The following is a 13,478-nucleotide window of genomic DNA, read 5'->3' as shown; positions in this document are numbered from 1 at the left end:
TTGAAAATATATGTGCAGAGTATGTGATTAGTGTGTTTCTATGCACAGGTGTGTGGGTATGTGTGTGTGCGTGCATGTGTGTGACTGTGTCTTTGTGTCTGTGTGTCTGTGTGTGTGTGTGTGTATGCAAGAATGTATGTATGGAGTATGAGTATGGAAGGAGTTTGGAGTAGTGTAGAAAACACACCGAAAATGGTTATGGTGACTTGTTTCACAAAAGATGGTCGACTATGAAAAATAATACTCGAATGTCAAACACAAACAGATACATATTTTTTAAAATAGAGTAAATTGATATTTATAAAGCATCAGGTCAGGATTTGTTTCACCATAGTGATATGAGAGATGAGAGCACACAAATCAAACAAAAGTGATGACATGGAATGATTGTTGTTTTGGCTTACCAAATAGATATTTAATGTAGATATGTAAGCACTACCTGCTCATAACAGCATGACAATGACCTCGAATTGTAGTATCATCAGAGACCACAAGGAAGCTATTGGAAGCTATTGACACTAACAGTCAATTTACATAATGAGTATAAACAAAGATTTTCCCCTCAACTTGCATAAGCATATATGATACCCAAGCCAGAATACCCTAGTTAAATAAGAAACATATCAGGAGGCTCAATCTGTTGTGTGGTGATTCTGTAACCAGGATGTGGTGGGGAAGACAACCATCATGGGCTGGTTTCCTGATCCATTTTCTTGGAAAATAAAGGCAAGTGAAGACACCACTGAAGTCTATACTACAGATTTACTGAACGACCTTCTGTTGAACAGGTAATTTCTTCAACATTCCTTTTAACAAAGATGTTTTGAGTAGTAAGGATGGGAGGGCAGTGCCTGCTTTTCCTTTATTCTCTTACCCTACCTACTTAGGGTGTCTTCTGAGTTATGAACAAGAGATTGATCCTTTTATTTTAAACATCTGAAATAACTTTTCTGTTCTGAAATTGAATATTCTAAAATAAAAATGAATGAATAAAGGAAGAAATATTATATATAATAGGGACCCTGTCAATATAGTTAAAATAGTTCTACAATGTTTAGGATTTAGACATAAAAATCAAGTATTTTTAAACGGCAGAATTTATTTTATTTTTTTCTTTTTCTATCAAAAATGAGAGAAGTTTATTTTCTTGAATGGACTGTTTGTTGTTTTAACTGAGCAGGTAAAAGTGTTGTTTCATTAAGTGATTGAAGCAGACTCCTCATCTTATCATTTGCATTGACTATATAGTTACTCTTGCCTCTAGATAAGTATCCCATGCTAATATTCCCAAAGATAAGTTGTATGTATCCTCAAGAAATATGGCATCACAGATAAACATATCATCAAGTAGAACCACAAAATGTACTCCTTGTCAGAGTCCAAATGATTAGAAGAGCCTCATCAGAGTCTAACATATTTCTGCAACAAAAGATTCTGGGTTTCAGTATAAACTCTTAGAGGCTAGTTGACACACAATAGGGAACTTCTTTCTCTTATAAAAGACAAAGGAAGGAAGAAAGGAAATAAGAATGGAAGGAAGAAAGAAAGAAAGATAGAAAGAAAGAAAGAAAGAAAGAAAGAAAGAAGAGAGAGGGAGAGAGAGAGAGAGAGAGAGAGAGAGAGGAATGTCATCCTGGTGCAGCTATGTGAATCTCTGAAGAGGTCTTTCAGGTATGACAGCCTCACATGCACATTGTGAAGTGCATCCCTGAGCTGCCTGTGGCTGTCAACATAGTTTGCAAATTCATGATAAGTCTCCCTAAATCTTTCAAAAAGCATTCAGAAGAGGAGAAACTGAATTTGAGGATAAACTTGTAAGAATAATCACATCTAGATGAGGAACAAGCTTTCTTTATAAACTACACATGAGGTAAAGGACTAAGAGAAACACAGAAATCCTAGCTCATTATTGAACCCACAGAGGCACACTTTTCTCTATCCTAGGGCACCTGCTTTGCACTTGACAATCAAATGGAGTTAAACGAGGAGGTTGTAGGCTAGACATTATTCTATGTTCCACCACAAGGCCATATTACACTCTATGAAAGTAAGACCAGTTCTTTTTTCCTTTATATATGTTTACATCATCTGGCTTGGAGCAGAATGTTGGTAGCAAGAAGGAAGAAAAATGGGGTTAAGATGTAAGCTATTCAGTAATGCCTGGGGCAACAGGACAAAGGTATACTTGATAAAGTCCTTGAAAGGGCTCTACATGTAGATTTAAAGAACAATCATGTTCTCTGTGCTAGTCACCTCTTTCAGGGTCAAAGGCACTTTGCAGAGTTGCTGAAGCGAATCTTTATTTTTTCCTAAAACTCAAAAGACAAGCGTCTTCAGAACCTAATTTGATTTTGATTGATTTTTGAAACTTGAAACACTTCTAAACTAATTTTCAGTATATTACTCTTGTCAACGCTTAAAGATTTTGTCAAGAGGAATTTGCTGAACAGACGCAGTAATTTTGTTTCTCATTCTGGCATATCACCCTTAAAGAGGAAACCCGGGGAGGGGCTGGCTCTGTTACTACAGCTGCTTCTGTTAGAATATACATTGCAATTACTTGGCTGCTATTCTGGGGGCCTTCTCAAGCAGTTTATGATGCAACTCACAGGAGCTGCAAGTATTGAAATAAGAATCCTTGAATTGTCAACTCCTTTTGGGCTAGACCTTGGCTGTAGAAAAGAGACTTGAGGCCCTGAGACGTGATCGTCCCGAGGTCATACAGCAACTTAGCGGAAAAGTTGGGACTGAAGATGTCCATTTTTTGGTCTATTTCTCTTCCTCGTTCATCATGAAACTCAGAAGGCAAGTTCTCCCTGCAATGAACATGCATCAATTTGAGATTGCACTTATTAAGTAAATATACCATGGACTACTTCAATGGACGAAGAGGCCTCAAATTGCAGTCAATATGCCAATCAATAGATGGTAAAAAGCCACTCTAGAAGTCTAGTGTAACTCTGCCTCTTACAAAATGCAGAGCTGTGTTAACAGTGTCTGCCTCTTTGTCTTGCCACAGTCAGAAGATCCACTGGGGGCTGTTGGAAATAACAGTGACATTAAAAGATAATAACCTTTGCTCTCTCCAGTGCTGTGCCGAGAGAGCTGTCAGAGAGTGCTTGCTTTTTATTGCTTTTTGCCACCCAGGGTCTGTGGCATTCGGACAGATGGACCAGCTCATCTTAACAAATAAGCAGTAGGGACAAACTGTGCTGGCTCCATCATTTGGTCTTTGCTTAAGGCAGGGCCTTCCAAATGAGGAGCTGCAGGTGCCTGGATAACAACATCAGCAAATGCAAAGCAGACCATTATTCAGTCAAGGAATAAAATTGTTAAAGGACAGGCCTGTTATGTGGCCAAATAGGATCAAGGATATTGATCTGCTGTTAAAATACCTTGATACTGTCTAAGTTGGCTTCAAACATGAGAAACAGAGGAAGGCTGGAGAGTAAAGAATACTGTTTTAGCTATTTAAATCTGTTTCCCAACACAGAGCAATCCACAAATGAATAATAATGCCTCAAATTAATATGCATTCATCTGCATGCCTTTATTCGTAAATGCATTGCTAATACTTGCCTATGTGAAAAGGACCATTGGTAAAACAGAGCTAAAGATTTTGCTTTGGTTTTTGAAATTCTTGATAAAAAGATACTGAAAAAGTGTTTGTTTGGTTTTTTTTTTTAATTAAAAAAATAGTGAACATATAGTTAAGTGTGCTTTTCCTTCCCTTTCCTCATTTAATCTCTCAGGCGTTCCCTGCTCCAACCCCTTCTCATGTCCTTGCCTCACTTTCTCTCAAATAGATATCCTCTTTTGCTTTAATTAGTATTGTTATTTTTGTATAAAATGCATAAATTGCATAAGTTGTTGAGTCCATATAGTATGGCTTTTTTGGTATATGATTTTAGGACTGAACAATTGTGGGGTCATTCCTGGGAGAGGCTAATTCTCCTTTTTCATCAGGCATTGCCTGTAGTCTTGTGTGAGCCACAGTGTGGAGGCCTGTGAGATTTCCCTTTTACATGGTAGTACATCTATGTCTGCTGGTATTGTCATTGTTTGGGTTTTATTTAGGCAGCTATATTGTGGAGGTACTGTGGTTGGAGCTTTCTTGTAATTTCTAGAAGATTAAAATGTCACAAAAAGACTTTCTGGTGTCTAGCTCTTATAATATTTAAGTTCCTCCATGTTTTTGGTGATGCTCCCTAAGCCTTGGATCCAGGAGTGACATTATATATTGAATAGTAGGCATTCAGGTATTTCTTTGATGTCCAGTTATTCAGAGTATATGGATGAGCTCATGAAATCAAGCCATTTGTAGAGAGGCAAGGCTGACACCCAAAGAACTAGTTCCTTTGCTTTGAAACCCCTAGAAGAGATGGAAGTGGAGACACTGATACTTAGGAACTGGAGCTGATACCCTGGTTGCAGAGGGGTAGGCTTTCTTTCTGGGATGTTAAGAATCCAACCACTGAGAAATGAATTAATTCCAGTGAGTAGCAGGACTTAAATGTGGATAAATTCCCTGGAGACAAGTCAGAGAAGTCCAGAAATCTAGTCTCCTCTGAGTTTGAGCTGTAATTATGAATTAATCTTTTCCATTAATTCCTTCTGCATGGCATAGCCCTTTAGTCAAATCTCTCATTTCATTACAGCCTATTCTTCATTACTGTAAAAATAAAGGAAAAGACTGGTCTTAATTATGGGACTCTCTAGGCATATGGCATACCTCTTTAGACAAATCTCCCATTTCATTACTGCTTATTCTTTGTTATTATAAAAATTAAGAAAAAGAATGAAGTGAATTTTTGACTCTCTAGAAAGGAAAACTGGGAGGTGCAGGGAGGGCAAATCTTATCTGGCAGCAACGTGATGGTGGTAACAGAACAGCCATAAAAGGCAGCTGTGATAAGTGGAAGGTGGCACTCTTAGACACACATTGGCAATGAGGTGACATGCATGCTAACAAGAATGGGAGGATGCCTAAGGCCTGTCTTTGTTTTCCTTTGGGCAGAAGCCTAGAGTATCTTCAAAGTCATTCAAGAGACAGGCTTTGGTGGAAAGAAGTTGGAAGCAATAAAGCAGGTGCTTGCTTCATTGGTTTAAGCAGACTTGTGCTACTAGTGATAAAGAATGGTACAAAACTTCATAAAAAGCAAAGCCTCAAAAAACTTTCCAGCCTTTCTGGGAAGGCAAGGCAAATACAAATGCAAAGATTTCTAAAACGAGAAAACTGATAAGTCTCGCAGGATTCACAGGGAAACGCTGGGATGTAATAGTTTGGGGAAAAAGGGAACTTTCTGAATTAGGGTTCATTCAGATGCTCCCTAGAAGACATAGGAGTGAACTACATCTTAAACTTAAAATATGAGACAGATGAATATTCCCAAAGTATTGCCCTTGCTTGGCCTTGGGAACTTGGTAGAATGATTCTCTGGCACTAACTCAATACTTAGTGATCAAATTTTGTGGGTGGTGCCAAGCAATAGGTATTTTAACAAGCTCTCTTATACTTTAGTCCCAGATTATTCTGAGAGTGATTAAATTTAAGTATAACTACATGAGAGAATGTGGCTTAAAGTTAGGTAATCACAACTCAGTAAAAGGTATTTCTACTGTATGCAGACACTGGCCTTTGTGTTTCTCAGTGTTTAATGCAATACTGAATTTTTTTCCATATCATCACAGACTCCACAGTGCATTCTCTCTCTAATTACTTCATTTTTAAACTGTGTGCGTGTGTGTGTGTGTGTGTGTGTGTGTGTGTGTGTGTATAACTGCACATAAGTGCAGTTACACAAGAAGGCCATAGAGGAAATAAGATACTGCAGAGCTAAAGCTATATCAGGTATGAACTGTCCAACATTGGTGCTGTGAATCAAATTTGAGTCCTGTGGAAGAGAACTCTGAATTACTAAACCATCTCTCCCGCTACCACTGATTACATTTTGCTACGCTGGTTACAAGAGTATTTCTGGCATAACTTCCTTATTTTTGAGAATGAAGCAACTGAATATCAGTTACTATTTATAGTCTCCCAAACCACAAAATTGTAATTAAGAGAGGAGACAGAGGCACAGGCTTCTGACTAGTACACCAGTCTTTTCTCTACATTTTGCCCTTCCATCCTTGAGTAAGAACTCCTCAGCGATTTTTGTAGCTTTCAGAATTTTCCTGCCATGTGACTAGCATCTCACAGGCCATCCTTGTATATTAAGAATGATTTTTGGAACCTTCTGTTGAGGAAGATTCTGAGGATGCTTGTTCAGTCAGTGGGAAAGTGGAGTGGATTAATGAAGTGAAGGCAGCTCACATGTAATACATTTTACAGTCCCCAATTATGTGTATGACCTTGATTAGGTTTTACTCATTATTTGGCTAGGTCCTAGGAAACAGTACAAGCTATAGAAAAATAACTTCTGCTTAGGATGATTAAGGAGGGGTGGGCTGATGAAGACAGGCATGATTATTCTAACTTGCCTTCATAGTATCTCATTAGCCATTAGTGTTCAGGAAAATTCCACACAGCCTTCACTAATTTGCAGAAAAGCTATCAACAATAAACAGAAACATTTCATCTTTGCCCTGAGTATGCTTCATTGATTTAGAAACCCATAGCTCTACTATGTTGGACATATTAGTAATGATAAATGTATTTACTTCAGCTTCATAAAATATATATATATATATGTGTGTGTGTGTGTGTGTGTGTGTGTGTGTGTATTCTGTCAATCCCCCTGAGTCATTCCAATTCAGTCATATGCACAGTGAATGAAGACTCTTATTGTCTTTGGTTTACCTCCTAAAAATCTTCATTACTCCTTCCTTCAAACCAGCAATTAAAAGAATACTTTTTAAAGAATATAATACCAAATATTTTTAAGCATCTAGGACTCATAAACTTGTGCTGAGCATTCGATTGCTCCCACTTACCACTTCACTCTCAACAAACAGAACAAAGCTTTGTCCAAATTGTGTGAGACAGAACAATATTTCCAATGTCTATAATGCCAGCAGCTACCATTAGTTTCTCCCTAATTTCCAGGGAATTTGCTTCCTTTAGAGAAAGTCATCTCCCCATGGAGGTCACAGTTCCCAGCCTCTGTTGTGTTTCTGGCTCTGCTTACTGCTTGCCCCCCTCCCCACAGTTAATATCAGATTTGCAGTAATGACTCCATTTTGTTGTGATTTTAATTAGAGGATACGAAGTATCTTTTAATATTCATCTGCACACTGGAGCTCCCGAGCACTTGTTACCAACCAATGCCTCAATATAATTTAGAAGCTGTGGCTTCATAAGCAAGTCCTCCAGTCTTTAGATATTAAATTTTCAAATTAATATCTGCTGTATGCATCACTGGTGATTATCTTGGCCTAAATTATGCATCCTTCTTAAAGTGAGAGAACAACAGCCCTGGCTTCTGACAGTGAACCTCTACAGATATCCTTATAAGACAATGTTTAATTTTAACCCTTTATTGTTAGAATGGGGAATATCTTTGGTTCCAGCATTGTTTATAGGAATATCACAGATGCCTACAATAGTTGCAAAACTGCTGCTATTGATATTCCTTTAGGCCCTTTTGTATCTTTCAAAAGAAGGATATTCTGGACCACATTGTCTTTCTCAAAGTATAAGAAATGTAAGTATCTAGCTAAAGTGTCAGGAATCTAATTGCATTAAAAGAAAGGATAACATGGAGTTAACTGGTAATAGCTGTTGTCATTTCTCAAAGGTAGTTTGTAAAGGAGATTTGGGAAGACTCAATAGTTATTACTAGACTCATTTAACAAGGCCACTCTGACAACAACACAAAATATCATTTACTTCTATTCACTTCTAACTTTCCCTAGTAGTTATATGCTTTTGGAAGCAACCTTTAAGGCTTAAGCAGTTTAATTTAAATACGACTGCTTAGGTAACATTAAAGAATAATAAATTGTCATTATTTGTAGCTTTATTTTTTGAGGTAGGGTTTCAGGAATCAAAATATAGGATTATTTACTTAAATTCACAAATAAAGTTTGGTAGCTTTTTTTTTTTTAAGTGGGAAATGGAGTCTATTTTTTTCATTTTGATTTGGGTTTAATGGCTTCTGGTTTAAAATCAAACACTTCAAAATATTTCATTAGCAGATGGCACACAGATCTCAAATGTAGACATTTTCTCATCTAATGAGCTGATAAATATATTCTATAAAACAACAACAATATAAATAAAAATCTGAAAGCAAATTAAACAAGTAAACCCCAAAAGTCACTGGAATTCTGTGACGTCAAAACGACCATCAGTAATCCTTCATGATGAAACAGGAGACAGCAGAAGAGAGCTGGGTCGCTCACCTCTTCAGACCACACAGTCTTTCTGAAGTTCAGGCTAACACATTGTGAAAAAATTGCTCTAAGACAACTTCAGAGTATTCCCATTCCTGGGTTTGACCACTCTGAAAAAGTGCCATTCTTTCTGTCTGTGTTTAACAGTCAACTTAAATGAATTATCTTCTCTGCCACTAAATAATGCTGAAAGTAGGCAAAAAAAAAAAAAAAAAAAAAAAAAAAAAAAAATCCTATTGCTTTCTTAAGAAAATATGTGCTCCTGAAAGATGAGAGGACAATGGCTGTTCTTGGTTGACAACTTGACTACATCTGGGATTAACTAAAACTCAAGTGACTGTGAATACCTGTGGGAGATACTTCTCAATTACATCATACAAAGTGGGAAGACCTTTTTCTAATCTGGATCTTTGACATGGGAAGATACAACTTTAATCCAAATTTTTTTTAGGTAGGAATATTCATTTTATTTTGGACCAATCCATCCCATATACAGCCACCAAACCCAGACACTATTGTAGATGCCAAGAAGTGTTTGCTGACAGGAGCCTGATATAGCTGTTTCCTGATAGGCTCTAATAGAGCCTGGCAAATACAGAAGCAGATGCTCACAGCAAAACCATTGGACTGAGCATGGGGTCCCCAAAGAAGAAGTTAGAGAAAGAAGTGAAAGAGCTGAAGGGGTTTGCAACCCATAGGAAGAACAACAATATCAACCAACCAGACCCCCAGAGCTCCCAGGGACTAAACCACCAACAAATGAGTATACAAGGAGGGACCCATGGCTCCAGCCACATATGTATCAGAGGACGGCCTTGTTGGACATCAGTGGGAGGAGAGGCCGTTGGTTCTGGGAAGGCTTGATGCCTCAGTGTAGGGGAATTCTAGTGTGGGAAGGTAGGAATGGCTGAGTGGATGGGGAGTACCCTCATAGAAGCAGGGAAAGGGAGGATGGGATAGGGGGTTTCCAGAGGGAAAACCTGGAAAGGGGATAACATTTGAAATGTAAATAAAAAATATCCAATAAAAAAAGGAAAAAAATTAATTAATTAATTAATTATACATCCTAATCGCTGCCCTCATACCAGTTTCTGCTCATAGGAGCCCCTTCCCCCATCTCCCTTCTCTTTCTTCCTCCTCCTTTGTATCTCCCCACCTGGACACATCAAGTCTCTACAAGGTTAGGGTCTCATCTCCCACTGAGGCCAGACAAGGCAGCTCTGTTGGGAAAGTGATTTCATAGACAGGCATCAGCTTCAGGGACAGTCTCTGCTTCAGTTGTTGTGGGACCCTCATGAAGACTGAGCTGCACATCTGCTACATATATATGTACCCAGAATCTTGACCCAGTATGTGCATGCTCCCTGGTTGGTGGATCAGTCTCTGAAAGCTCCCAAGTTGGACCACACTTTCTACTGACAGCATACAAAACATGTGGAAGAAGGTAGCTCTTCCTCTTTGCATGCTTATGTCTGATAGCAAATGCATGCCTTCTCTAGCATTAAATCCTACTTTTATGATTCTGGAATGCACTTGAGATCAGATGAGACAGCCAGCTTCCTGGAATGAACAATTACTGCATTCTTGAAACTTTTTGTCATAGATAGGCATTGTATCATCTGCACCAGAACCTGACATATGTGTGTGTGTGTGTGTGTGTGTGTGTGTGTGCATGTGTGGTGTGTATGCATATGTTTGCATGTATGTGTGTATATGTGTGTGTGTATATATATATGTATATATATAATATATTCACATCTATATATGTATATACACATATGTGCATATATACTGTAAATATATGTGACTATACATATGTGTATGTATATATATTCATTCTATAATTTCTGTTAGTCTAGAGCACTGGTGCATCATGATCCCTTTAGTATCAAACCACTATTTTACAGTGGTTGCATATCTGATATTCTGCATATAATACTTTTACCTTATAATTCATAACAATAACAAAATTGCAGTTATTAAACATAAAGCAAGTAAATTTCATGGATGAGGATTATTACAAGATGAGGAACTGTACTAATGGTTCATAGCATTAGAAAAGTTGAGACCCATTGCTCTAAAATCCCCTGACTAATCCAGCAACTAAATAGCCTACTTACAAGGAATGGCACCTGGAGAATCACTTTGAAGCCTTCGTCCCACTGTGATCCATCAAACCAAAGTTATTACACCATGATAATTTATTCAGCTTTTGTATTTCAAAACCATTCTAAAATTCATTCATCCAACATTCTTTATTTTTTTTTGTATCAGAACACTACTAACACTATCCATTTTTTTCTTTCTCTGCAGTAAATAATGTAAAGTTTGGGTTTTCTTTTGTTTTTTGTTTTTTGGTTTTTTTGTTTTGTTTTGTTTTGTTTTGTTTTCCTTTCCTGAATTCACTATGTGCCCCTGAACACCTCATCTTCTGGCCTCTGCCTCCTGCTGGCTTATATGTGTGTGCAAGCCTACTCAGTTTAAAACTTAGCTTTAAGAAAAAAATCTATGACATTCTGATATTGCTTGGGTTATCAAGAATTGGTAGGCATTGTAAGTTTTTCATTACAAAATGAATTAATTATATTTAACTGTTCTTTCAAAAAGTATGTCTCTGTTTCTCACTCATTTCATTTATGCTCTACAAAGTATTTATCAAATACTAGTGGCTCTCCTGGAACTCAAGACAGACTGCTTTTACCTTCATAAATTACCCATTCACCTAGAATAAAATATAGTTGGCAAATATAATTACATCATGATTTTGTGATACGCTGATAAAGATAAAATGTAAAGTGCCCTGAAACCATGTTCAAAGGAGCACCGAATTTATCTTCTAAAGCGCTATGCACTCCAGAGTATGAGCACAGCATCTGAGAAAGGAGTTCAGCTAAGATGAGAGCTTTAAGTGGAGAAGTGTCACTATCAGAAGTGATTGTCCAGTGGTTCTGTGTCAGGAGGTGCTTGAGTTGTAGAGACAGAGAGAAAGCCCTACATTGGAACGATCAGTGTGAGGGAGCTGAGCTAGGAACAGCAGGGCTGATGGCGCTCAGGCTTCAGTGGCCATGATAAATAATTAACTGTGTCAGCTGACTGTGTTAATATTAGCTGATACAGCATGTAGGCTTAGATTTTTAAAATCTAATTTTAATAAAGGTTTTTAAAATGTTTTAATGTCTCTTTTAGCTCATTACCCACGAGAAGGGAAGGAAAGGTTAGTAGAGCAAAGGAAGAGGTGAACCTGTTTAGAGATAAATTTTTAAAACAAATCTAATCCGCATTGTTAGGATATCAGCAGTTCACTTCCTATGAATCAGCAGTGGTAGCTTGATCTGCTAGTAAACACCATTTACAAATCAGCAGCTGCAGGTGGATTCAGAAGAAATCACAAGGCTTTGCCAATGGGCCTAAATCTTCAGAAGCCGCAAGAAGCGTCCCGAATATCACCAGATGTTTTGGGGGCATTTTTTTTTTCTACGAAGTCATGACAAATGATGACTAATAAAAAGTGGTAAGGTGTACTCATACGATTTAGCATCCTCATCAAAGACCAGTGTCAGCAAAGACCCAAAATGACCAGTAAAAATGGCAAGGCATACCAATACCATCCAGCGTCGTCCCTTGTCCTTTGGAGTATATTTATATCCTTCCCAGACACCACATGTTCTCTCAAGTATGAACTATGGTAAAACATCACATGTCTTTTTTTTTTTTTTTTTTTCATGCTGCTTCTAGAAAAAAACATCATGTGTCTGGTTTTAGTAATGTATCTTCCCATCTATCTGTTTCAGCAAAAACATTTTGTCATAAGTTTCTAGAAAAATATCACATAAAAGCTGAGTCTCTAAAGAAACCAGAAATTCCCACTTTAGCAGCTTGTTTCCCTGATTCTGATGCATTGACGATATTAAGATGTGTTTTAGGACTTTACCTGATGTCTGAAAATTGTGTATACAGTAGTGTCCACGGTTGATCTTTCTTCCATAATCACCTGCGTTACTCTGCACTTTTACATTCTACCGTAACAAACTTTTTTACTTCAAATATATGTTTACCTCCCTGCTCCTTTGCTGTGTGTTATTTAGGACAGGACCCCCCACCGCCAATATTATGCCCCAATTGGAGACTCTTGGGGACTGAAGTGTTTTCTGCCTCTCTGGTGTAAGCTTTCTGAAGTGAACCTTTAACAAGACAGTCAATGAACTCTTTCTATAGCTTAAGTAACATAATGTATTATTGACTTTCCAGAACTTAGGCTTCCACTGCTGCCATCACTAATGAAGGAAGTTTTCCTTGTCCACAATGTTAATGGGCTTCTAGTCTTGCTCTGCATTTTCCTGGGGAGCTTACTTGCTGTGGAATTGGAATGGATTGCCTCAGATGAATTTCGAGTTTAGGTGTAATTCCTACTTTAGTAACATAATGAATGTGCCTGTAACTTAATTGTGGCCCACTTGACAATCTGGAACTTAGTAGATGCTGGTTTCCTTTGAAGTTTTCTTCTTCACACCACATTTTGATGTTTTATATTACAGAATTTAATGATTAATTACAAAACTTATTGCATAAGACTGAAGAAGTGCAGCTTTTAACACACACAAAAGTAAAAGAAGTTGTTTGGATACCAAGAAGAAAAGTCCTGAGTGCTGATGTATTGGATAACAGCTAAGTTCTGCTTATACCTTCAAATTCTTAAAAGACCCTAAGAGGAAACAACTTTGCTTGACTCTCAAGTTGTGGCAACAGACTCAACAATATAAGTTACAACCATTTGTCTTAGGCTATTTGGTCTGTAATAATAATATTCTACAAATCTAAAAACATAAGCCTGGAATTGTAGCACATTGGAGATAAAGGTAACTTAAGGACAACAGGTATGTATTATATTCTAAAGGCTAGTGTGACCAAGACCAAGTTGCCAGCAGATTTACTGTGTGTAAAGTTCTACTCCCAGGTGTATAAAGAGTATCTATTTATTGTGTCCTCACAATGGTAAAAAAGATAGGAGTAGTCTTTGGGGTTTCTTTAATGAAGGCACTACCTTCATTAATGAGGGCTCTACCTTCATGATTCAATCCAACACATCCCCCAAGCTTCACACTAGTTGTCATTTTGTCAACAATTAATATTTCAACATATGA

The sequence above is a fragment of the Arvicanthis niloticus genome, chromosome 5, assembly GCF_011762505.2.
Source record: "Arvicanthis niloticus isolate mArvNil1 chromosome 5, mArvNil1.pat.X, whole genome shotgun sequence".
Taxonomy (NCBI): domain Eukaryota; kingdom Metazoa; phylum Chordata; class Mammalia; order Rodentia; family Muridae; genus Arvicanthis; species Arvicanthis niloticus.
This window is presented reverse-complemented; position numbering follows the sequence as displayed.